Source organism: Arachis stenosperma, chromosome 7 (genome assembly GCF_014773155.1).
Source record: "Arachis stenosperma cultivar V10309 chromosome 7, arast.V10309.gnm1.PFL2, whole genome shotgun sequence".
NCBI classification, from domain to species: Eukaryota; Viridiplantae; Streptophyta; class Magnoliopsida; order Fabales; family Fabaceae; genus Arachis; species Arachis stenosperma.
The window spans coordinates 74,832,960-74,844,704 of NC_080383.1; the positions used below are offsets into that span (position 1 = coordinate 74,832,960).

The window sequence follows — 11,745 nt, forward strand, 5'->3', positions numbered from 1 at the left end:
CCAAAAACCGCCATCAATACCTCGGCAATTTGCTTATCCACCTTCGACATACTCCTATAAGCTACCTTAATAAAACTATTGGACCCCGCCCCGAAACTCCAATAAGTCGGGATGAGCCGTACCCCCTCCAAAGACAACCAAAAGGGATGACGACCTTTGACAGGGCGGACCTTAAAATATTTGTCCTTGAACCCATGGTAAGAATCTTCAAACAACCCGAAAATCTTCTGACCCTGGGCAGACCGGAAGGACATGAACCCTTTTTTGTGTTTCCCCTCCTTGGAAGGGTTTGTGAGGGTGAAGAAGAAGAGGTAAACATCCACGGACACCGGCAGGTCGAGATATTCACAGACCATCTCGAAACAGCGGATCGAGGCCCAACTGTTCGGATGCAACTGCGACGGTGACACGGAAATTCGATTCAAAAGCGCCATTTGAAAGGCTGAAAACGGTATACGAACTCCGACTTGAGTGAACATGGCTTTGTAGAACCAGATCCAGTCGGCGACCTGGCGGGGTTGGAAGTTGATTTCGTACAATCGCTCGTGAGGAGCCGGGACGAAGACATCATAATTAGCCTCCTCGTCAGTCCCTCCACATAGGTACCCGGCTTGTCGGAACTCGGTGAGCTCCTCCTCGCCCATTTGATTGGGTGATTCCTTCACGTCGGAAACAACCCAGGCATACGGATCATACGCCGCGGGGTTAACGGAAGCCCGGGAGACCATGCGAGCCATACCTACACGGGGGGATCATCCAGTTAGTCTAAGAGATCGGTAGATCGGTTGCTCAGTTCAAGCACACCACTACTCCCCAACTAAAGACAAAACACTAGAGGTGGAAAGGGAAAAGCCTACCCTGGAATGGCTCCCCCCTAACCCGTGTAACTGCCATTGGAAGGCCACACAACCGTAACAAAACCAAGCAACAAGCATACGAAAATAATGCATAAAAGGGAGAATGATTAGAAAGTTACCTTAATTGGTGAGAAGAAGATGAAGTTGCGAAACTGTAAAAACGCAAGGCACCACAACAATATACACAGAAATCTCGTAACGGAGGAGAAGAAGGAGAGGAATAGGAAGTGTGAAAAAGCGCAGAAGCACAAAACCAAACATTTAAAAACCGCCCCAGGAAGCGCGAAACGGCTGGGGGCAAGATAGTCTTTTCAAACAGGGTTTTTCACCCCATTATGAGCATTCAATGCTCGACGCAAGAAACGAAGCGATGAAACGGTTGCTTGAGCAACCAAGGGACACGCGCGTTGGGGGCATATCCCACCCACGAGCGGCCGACCAGACGAGATACGAGACGACACGCCACTGGTAGCTCCCACGACTACCATTGGCGCGTGGGGGCACTGTTACGGCCTGGCCCACGGTCCGCGCGGGTCGACCCGACCCAAGTTCTACCCGACCCGGACACGCGCCCTCCAACCGACCTGGACACGCGTCCTGTACGGTCAGCACGCGGCTGCAGGACAATGTCCTTGGGGATATGGGCCTGTCCTCTCAAGGGGCCCACTACTGACATGTATATAAGGGGAAGATTGGCTCTTCCCCCGAGGTACGTCACATCCTTTCACCCTATCATTTTGCCCGCCTGCACATTGCTGACTTGAGCGTCGGAGTGTCTTTGCAGGTGGCACCCCCCCTCATCATCTCTCCACGACCAGTGCTCGGCTACTCGACAACCCGCAAGCAGTGCGACCCAAGTTAAGGCGCCCTCACCCTTACATCCGTCCACCCGACCTGTTCGGAAACCGACTACTGAACAATAATTTAGACATAAAAAATATTCAATTATATTATTCTTTAGAATCGATATATATGCGTACGTCGTTTACATTTAGAATTATTGTGTAGTAACATTATATATTTTGAACATTCTTCTGTAGTTCTGTTTATTACTACGGCACATATATATGTTATTTTACCCTGTGTGCATATCAAATGTTTAAGTTTAATATATGTTATATTATATTATGTGCGTGCATCGTATATAAATCAGTATGTTTAACTTTTGATACGGATGTCATCGTGGGTTCTCTATATATGTGGAAGTATTTCTGGTGAGACAACTTTTACTAGAAGATCAGTACGCCAGTGTGTAGAGCCATTAAAATTTATTGTTAAAAATATAGATAGTAGAGATTGAGAGAATATAATTTGAGATAAATTTTAAAAGAGAAGGCTGCAAAGAGATGCAGAGATTTATTGAAAGAGTATCCTTTTTTATAACGTTGAAAATTACCATTTTGTAAAGTTAGAGAATCTGATTCTACTGTTGTAGTCTGACCCACAGGTCCATTAGTATATATAAAATGACTAAATTAAGATTTAATGATAAAAAAGTTGATATTTGAGGATTAAAATCTTTTATTTTTGGGCTAAACATAATAATAATAATAATAATAATAATAATAATAATAATAATTGAGTGTTTTGAAAGAATACGTATAAAATATTCAAAATTTGCATAATATAATAAGAAAACAAAATTGGTTTATATTAGAAAACATTAATTTTAAGACTATAATTCGTTCATTTATTTTTTTAGTAATACTTCAATTAATTTTTAATAAATATTTTTTGGACAAAGTAGTTTTAACAAAAAAATAAATAATTTGGTTTTTATTCTTTTAAAATATTGGATATATTAGGAATTTTTATTTAAATTTTTTTAATTTGTGTTAAAAACAACAAATTTACTACTATGTATATTATTTATTAATTTTGTGGGTAGCTTTATTTTACAAATAATCTTATTTTGCTGAGATATACTGATAAATTTTTTAAAGAATATATTTTATAAGTATTTTCTACAAAATTAAAAAACAAAAAAAATTTATCTCTATTTCACAGACTATGCATGCAAAATTACATAAAAGAGGTTTTAATTATATTAAAATATTATTTTAAATTAATCATTTATTTTATTTTTTATAACCTTTAAAATGTAAATATCAATAAAAAAATATATACCTCTATTTAAATTTAAATAAAATATAAAAATAAAAATATAATAAAAAACTAAATTTTGTATTTTAATTCAAATTCAATAAAAATTATATTTTTTATAAATTTATCAATTTAAAATAAATTTGTAATGATTTCTTAAGTTTTATTATAAATCATCATTTAATTATTTATCATCGTCCATGAAACAATTACCGAAATTTTTTATTTTAAATAGATACATCTAACATATAGTCCTACATATGACATATGAATTCAAAGTTAGGATTTTAGAGTTTGAACTAACATATAAATATTATAATAAAATCTAAACATTTGTTATAGTATATTTATTTTACAAATTAAATAGTAATTTAATAATGTTATGATTTAATTATCTTCAAAATCATAATTGCATAGATTTGGTTAGTATTCTTTGTAACACCCTAACTATTAAAATGTCACGCTTTCGGCTGCGCCATTCTGATAGCTCGGATATTAGGACAATTTTTAAAATATTTAATACTAAAATGCGAGCCTGGTTAAAACTTTAAACCGTATTTTTTAAAGACCATTTTTTGAAAACATAAATCTATACTTACAATGAAAATTACAATATTTGTCCCGAAGTGGATCAAGGAGGGAAGGGGGAAGAAGGGATAGAAGAGTAGGGAGATGTCAGAATAATAAGTGTATATGCAAGAACAATAAAGTAAATATGAAGTTAGATGCGGTGATAGTCCGCACGCATATGCATGTTAGTGTGATGTTAGATGTGGCGATAGTCCGCACACATATGCAAATGCAGAAATGTAAATATGAAAACACAGAAATGAAGAACTGAATTAAAGTTTTATTGAATGATTGAAAAGAAAGAAGAGGGAAGAAGAAGGGCTGGAGAGCTTACAAGGGATCTCTCAGAGCTTCTCTCACTAACTTCTCTCTATGTTTGTAAAAACTGAAGGGTACCTCACAATGAGAACGAGGCCTCCTTTTATAATTGAAATTTCTACTGTTTCTACAGTACATGTTATGTTAACCGGTACTATTTCTACAGTACAAGTTAATATGATTATAAATTTTGTGATTACATAAATTTCAAAATTAAAGACTAATCCTCCCCTAGATCAATTCCAAAGCAGTCGTCTTCATTCTGGTTATAACCGCTTGAAGATTCTGCTGATGAGGTTGGATCTTCTTTGTGTTTTTTATCCTCTTCGATCATTTGCATGATTTGCTGAAAATATTTTGTTAGAGTTTCTTTTGATTGAGCACCTGCAAGGGCTGCGGCAATTTGGGCTTTCTGATTGAGAAACAAAGCTGTTTCTGGATCCGAAATCTTCTGGCTATCGGGATTGGATTTGAACCATTCTTTGACCTTTTCTGGGTAGGCCATGGATGAATCAAATTGAGACCACAATTTCACATAACCATGCCTTTGCAGGATTGGAAAGGATTTTGGGTGGTCAGGTTTTGCATATTTGTATTGCCATGAGAATACCCATGCCAATAAAAAAGTTAAAAAGAATTTCAACATTACAGAAATACATGTTTCCTGACTTTTAAATTTTGATTGGAAAAGTTTATACCCTTCATCCGTAGGTGAGGGTAGAATCTCTGGGATTGGCCCAAAGAAGTCCTACCATTGGTAGAACCAATTTGGAAAAATATAATTGATTTTTCTTTTAAAATATATTAACCATGAATGTCTGTGCTGAGTATTTTGGAACCAAAATACTTTAGTCCAGGCTTCCATGTAGTCCCAATAATTAAAACCTATTGGGTCATAATTTTGAGAAATTTTTTGAATTTTGTTTAGGTTGTTCCCAAATTGCTTTGGGGACAAAATTTTGAGGATTTGGATGGTTGAATGGGTTGTAAGATCAGGATTGGTTTTGTCTTTGTAATGTTTAATAGCTACTGAGTCAGTATCTATTAGGATGAATTCGTAAAATTGGCGGATTTTGTTGGGTGCCAATGGCCTGAAGTGGAATCTAGTGGAAAAAAATCTTTGGGATGACTTTGTTTGGTGAGCTGTCCCAGAATTCAGGTTCCATATGGATAATGTTTGAGGTTTTGTTTGTGGGCTTGTAATTAGTTTGGGGCTTTTGTGTTTTGGTGGTAATTAAAGATGTTTGTGGTGTTTGGATAATAGCTTTTTCTTTTGGTCTTTGTATGACTATTTTTTGGTTGGCCATTTGGGATATCATTTGTGTTAAGTTAATATTTTCATTTGACTCACTGCAAATGTCAGCCCAAGTTTTTTTGTTGAGTTTTGTAAGGCCTTGGTCCTGTAGAGCCAGGAGGGTTTCGATTGGGAAGGCATAGTTGACATGCGAAATTGTGAACTATACTTTTTCACAACTCTCATAATCCCTGGTAATGGCTCCAAAAACTTGGTGCGCCTAATACCATGGCATTACACAACTTCGCACGACTAACCAGCAAGTGCACTAGGTCGTCCAAGTAATAAACCTTACGTGAGTAAGGATCGATCCCACGGAGATTGTTAGTATTGAAGCAAGCTATGGTCATCTTGTAAATCTTAGTCAGGCAAGCTCAAATGTATATGATGATGAACGAAAATAACATAAAGATAAGGATAGTGATACTTATGTATATCATTGGTGTAAGAGCTTCAGACAAGTGTATGAAGATGCCTTCCCTTCCGTCTCTCTGCTTTCCTACTGTCTTCATCCAACCCTTCTTACTCCTTTCCATGGCAAGCTCATATAGGGTCTCACTGTTGTCAGCAGCTACCTCCCATCCTCGCAGTGAAAGCTAATGCTCAATACTCTGTCACAGTACGGCCAATCACCGGTTCGGTTCCCTCCCCTACCGGAATAGAATAACTCTTTTGCGTCTGTCACTAACGCCCAGTAGGTTACAGGTTTGAAGCACGTCACAGTCATTCAGTCATTGAATCCTACTCAGAATACCACAGACAAGGTTAGACCTTCCGGATTCTCTTGAATGCTGCCATCAGTTCTTGCCTATACCACGAAGATTCTGATCTCACGGAATGGCTGGCTCGTTTGTCAAGCGAGCACTCGGTTGTCAGGCGATCAACCATGCATCATGCAATCAGAAATCCAAGAGATATTCACTAAGCCTCAGATGCTTGTAGAACAAGAATGGTTGTCAGTCACCTTGTTCATGGGTGAGAATGGTGATGGGCGTCAATCATCACCTTCATCATGTTGAAGAACAAGTGATATCTTGGTAAAAGAACAAGCGGAATTTGAATGAAAGAACAATAGTAATTGCATTAATACTCGAGGTACAGCAGAGCTCCACACCTTAATCTATGGTGTGTAGAAACTCCACCGTTGAAAATACATAAGAACAAGGTCTAGGCATGGCCGAATGGCCAGCCTCCCAAAGAGGGTTCAATCATAAAAACATGATCAAAAGCTTTCTATACAATAGTAAAAGGTCCTACTTATAAGAAACTAGTAGCCTAGGGTGTACAGAAATGAGTAAATGACATAAAAATCCTTTTCCGGGCCCACTTGGTGTGTGCTTGGGCTGAGCAATGAAGCAATTTCGTGTAGAGACTCTTCTTGGAGTTAAACGCCAGCTTTGGTGCCAGTTCCAGCGTTTAACGCTGGGATTTCTTGAGGTGACTTTGAACGCCGGTTTGGGCCATCAAATCTTGGGCAAAGTATGGACTATTATATATTGCTGGAAAGCCCAGGATGTCTACTTTCCAACGCCGTTGAGAGCGCGCCAATTGGGCTTCTGTAGCTCCAGAAAATCCACTTCGAGTGCAGGGAGGTCAGAATCCAACAGCATCTGCAGTCCTTTTGAGTCTCTGGATCAGATTTTTGCTCAGGTCCCTCAATTTCAGCCAGAAAATACCTGAAATCACAGAAAAACACACAAACTCATAGTAAAGTCCAGAAAAGTGAATTTTAATTAAAAACTAATAAAAATATACTAAAAACTAACTATATCATATCAAAAACATACTAAAAATAATGCCAAAAAGCGTACAAATTATCCGCTCATCACAACACCAAACTTAAATTGTTGCTTGTCCCCAAGCAACTGAAAATCAAATAAGATAAAAAGAAGAGAATATACTATAGACTCCAAATTATCAATGAAACTAAGCTCCAAATTAGATGAGCGGGACTAGTAGCTTTTTGCCTCCGAACAGTTTTGGCATCTCACTTTATCCTTTGAAATTCAGAATGATTGGCTTCTTTAGGAACTCCGAATCCAGATAGTGTTATTGATTCTCCTAGTTAAGTATGATGATTCTTGAACACAGCTACTTATTGAGTCTTGGCCGTGGCCCAAAGCACTCTGTCTTCCAGTATTACCACCGGATACATACATGCCACAGACACATAATTGGGTGAACCTTTTCAGATTGTGACTTAGCTTTGCTAAAGTCCCCAATTAGAGGTGTCCAGGGTTCTTAAGCACACTCTTATTGCCTTGGATCACAACTTTATTTCTTTCTTTTTCTTTCTTTTTCTCTTTCTCCCTTTTTTTCGTTTTTCTCCTTCTTTTTCTCTTTTTTTTTTTTTGTATTCACTGCTTTTTCTTGCTTCAAGAATCATTTTTATGATTTTTCAGATCCTCAGTAACATGTCTCCTTTTTCATCATTCTTTCAAGAGCCAACAATTTTAACATTCATGAACCACAAATTCAAAAGACATATGCACTGTTTAAGCATACATTCAGAAAACAACAAGTATTGTCACCACATCAAACTAATTAAGCTAGTTTTAAAGATGAATTTGAAATCCTGTACTTCTTGTTCTTTTGTGATAAAAACAGTTTTCATTTAAGAAAGGTGATGGATTCATATTCATAGTTTTAAGGCATAGACACTAAGACACTAATGATCATAAGACACAAACATGGATAAACATAAAGCATAATTTTCGAAAAACAGAAGAATAAAGAACAAGGAGATTAAAGAACGGGTCCACCTTAGTGATGGCGGCTCTTTCTTCTTCTTGAAGATCCTATGGAGTGCTTGAGCTCCTCAATGTCTCTTCCTTGTCTTTGTTGCTCCTCTCTCATGATCCTTTGATCTTCTCCAATTTCATGGAGGAGGAAGGCATGTTCTTGGTGCTCCACCCTTAGTTGTCCCATGTTGGAACTTAATTCTCCTAGGGAGGTGTTCAGTTGCTCCCAATAGTCTTGTGGAGGAAAGTGCATCCCTTGAGGTATCTCAGGGATTTCTTGATGAGAGGGGTCTCTTGTTTGCTCCATCTTCTTCTTAGTGATGGGCTTGAGGTTATGCCTTCTCAGTTGAACCGGCTTTGGATGCCATAAATGGTTATGGAAAAACAAAAAGCAATGCTTTTACCACACCAAACTTAAAAGGTTTGCTCGTCCTCGAGCAAAAGAAGAAAGAAGAGAGTAGAAGAAGAAAAAATGAGGAAGAGGGAGATGGTGGTGTATTCGGCCAAGAAGGGGGAAGAAAGGGTGTTTAGGTTGTGTGAAAATGAAGAGTTGAAGAAGGGTATTTATAGGAGAGAAGGGGGTAAAGGTTCGGCCATTATGGGTGGGTTTGGGAGGTAAAGTGGTTTGAATTTGAAGGGTGAGGTTGGTGGGGTTTTATGAAGGATGGATGTGAGTGGTGAGGAGAAAGATGGGATTTGATAGGTGAGGGGTTTTTGGGGAAGAGGTGTTGAGGTGATTGGTGAATGGGGGAAGAAGAGAGAGAGTGATGGTAGGGTCCTGTGGGGTCCACAGATCCTGTAGTGTCAAGGAAAAGTCATCCCTGCACCAAATGTTGCTCAAAATCACGTTTTGAGCCATTTCTGGCGTTAAACGCCGGGCTGGTGCCCATTCCTGGCGTTTAACGCCAGGTTCTTACCCTTTACTGGCGTTTAATGCCAGTCTGGTGCCCCTTTCTGGCGTTAAACGCCCAGAATGGTGCCAGACTGGGCGTTAAACGCCCAACAGCTAGCATTACTGGCGTTTGAACGCCAGTTTCTTCTCCTCCAGGGTGTGCTGTTTTTCTTCCTGTTTTTCATTCTGTTTTTGCTTTTTTCATTGTTTTTGTGACTTCTTATGATCATCAACCTACAAAAAAGATAAAATAACAAAAGAAAATAGTTAACTATAAAACATTGGGTTGCCTCCCAACAAGCGCTTCTTTAATGTCATTAGCTTGACAGATGGCTCTCATTGAGCCTTACAAATGATCAGAGCAATGTGGGAACCTCCCAACACCAAACTTAGAGTTTGAATGTGGGGGTTCAACACCAAACTTAGAGTTTGGTTGTGGCCTCCCAACACCAAACTTAGAGTTTGACTGTGGGGGCTCTGTTTGTCTCTGATTTGAGGGAAGCTCTTCATGCTTCTTCTCCATGGTGACAGAGGGATATCCTTGAGCCTTAAACACCAAGGATTCTTCATTCACTTGAATGATTAGTTCACCTCTATCAACATCAACCACAGCCTTTGCTGTGGCTAGGAAGGGTCTGCCAAGGATGATGGATTCATCCATGCACTCCCCAGTCTCTAGGACTACGAAATCAGTAGGAATGTACTGGTCTTCAACTTTAACCAGAACATTCGCTACAAGTCCATGGGCTTGTTTTCTTGAGTTGTCTGCCATCTCTAATGAGATTCTTGCAGCTTGCACCTCAAAGATCCCTAATTTCTCCATTACAGAGAGGGGCATGAGGTTTACACTTGACCCTAAGTCACACAAGGCCTTCTTGAAGGTCATGGTGCCTATGGTACAAGGTATAGAAAACTTCCCAGGATCCTGCCTCTTTTGAGGCAGTTTCTGCCTAGACAAGTCATCTAGTTCTTTGGTGAGCAAGGGTGGTTCATCCTCCCAAGTCTCATTTCCAAATAACTTGTCATTTAGCTTCATGATTGCTCCAAGGTATTTAGCAACTTGCTCTTCAGTGACATACTCATCCTCTTCAGAGGAAGAATACTCATCAGAGCTCATGAATGGCAGAAGTAAGTCCAAGGGAATCTCTATGGTCTCAATTTGAGCCTCAGATTCCCATTGTTCCTCATTGGGGAACTCATTGGAGGTTAGTGCACGCCCACTGAGGTCTTCCTCAGTGGCGTCCTCCTCCTCTCTTTCCTCCCAGAATTCGGCCATGTTAATGGCTTTGCACTCTCCTTTTGGATTTTCTTCTGTATTACTTGGGAGAGTGCTAGGAGGGAGTTCAGTAACTTTCTTGCTCAGCTGACCCACTTGTCCTTCCAAATTTCTGATGGAGGACCTTGTTTCATTCATGAAACTTTGAGTGGTCTTTATTAGATCAGAGACCATTGTTGCTAAGTCAGAAGTATTCTGCTTAGAACTCTCTGTCTGTTGCTGAGAAGATGATGGAAAAGGCTTGTTGTTACCAGGCCTGTTTCTTCCACCATTATTGTTATTGAAACCTTGTTGAGGTCTCTCTTGATTCTTCCATGAGAAATTTGGGTGATTTCTCCATGAAGAATTATAGGTGTTTCCATAGGGTTCTCCTAGGTAATTCACCTCTTCCATTGAAGGGTTCTCAGGATCATAGGCTTCTTCCTCAGATGAAGCTTCCTTAGTACTGTTTGGTGCATTTTGCATTCCAGACAGACTTTGAGAGATCAAATTGACTTGTTGAGTCAATATCTTGTTCTGAGCCAATATGGCATTCAGAGTGTCAATCTCAAGAACTCCTTTCTTCTGACTAGTCCCATTGTTCACAGGATTCCTTTCAGAAGTGTACATGAATTGGTTATTTGCAACCATTTCAATTAGCTCTTGAGCTTCTGCAGGCGTCTTCTTCAGATGAAGAGATCCTCCAGCAGAGCTATCCAAGGACATCTTAGATAGTTCAGAGAGACCATCATAGAAAATACCTATGATGCTCCATTCAGAAAGCATGTCTGAAGGACATCTTCTGATTTATTGTTTGTATCTTTCCCAAGCTTCATAGAGGGATTCTCCATCCTTCTGTCTGAAGGTTTGGACTTCCACTCTAAGCTTACTCCATCTTTGTGGTGGAAAGAACTTTGCCAAGAAGGCATTGACTAGCTTTTCCCAAGAGTCCAGGCTTTCTTTAGGTTGAGAATCCAACCATATTCTAGCTCTGTCTCTTACAGCAAAAGGGAATAGCATCAGTCTATAGACCTCAGGGTTAACCCCATTAGTCTTGACTGTGTCACAGATTTGCAAGAATTCAGCTAAAAACTGATGAGGATCTTCCATTGGAAGTCCATGGAACTTGCAATTCTGTTGCATTAGAGAAACTAATTGAGGCTTAAGCTCAAAGTTGTTTGCTCCAATGGCAGGGATAGAGATGCTTCTCCCATAGAAGTCGGGAGTAGGTGCAGTAAAGTCACCCAGCACCTTCCTTGCATTGTTGGCATTGTTGTTGTTTTCGGCTGCCATGGGTTCTTCTTCTTTGAAGAATTCGGTCAGGTCCTCTAAAGAGAGTTGTGCTTTGGCTTCTCTTAGCTTTCTCTTCAAGGTCCTTTCAGGTTCAGGATCAGCTTCAACAAGAATGCCTTTGTCTCTGCTTCTGCTCATATGAAAGAGAAGAGAAAAAGAAATGTGGAATCCTCTATGTCACAGTATAGAGATTCCTTGAAGTGTCAGAGGAAAAGAGAAATAGTAAGAAGAAGGAGAAGAAGAATTCGAACTTTAATTGGATAAGGTTCGAATTGTGCATTTAGAAGGAGTAGTACTCCATAAATAGAAGGATGTGGGAAGGAGGGAAGAGAATTTTCGAAAATTCAATCAAAAGATTTTGAAAACATTTTGAAAATTTGATTGAAAAATTTCGAAAATTCAAAGTGAGAAAGAAATCAAGT

At 39.2% G+C, this 11,745-nt stretch overlaps 1 non-coding gene across 1 annotated transcript; it reads left to right on the forward strand.

Moving 5' to 3' along the window:
• Window positions 1-10,810: 10,810 nt before the first annotated feature.
• LOC130943104 (small nucleolar RNA R71) lies at window positions 10,811-10,918 on the forward strand. The gene has a single exon (XR_009071638.1). It is a non-coding gene; the product is annotated as a small nucleolar RNA R71 (small nucleolar RNA).
• The last annotated feature ends 827 nt before the right edge of the window (window positions 10,919-11,745 follow it).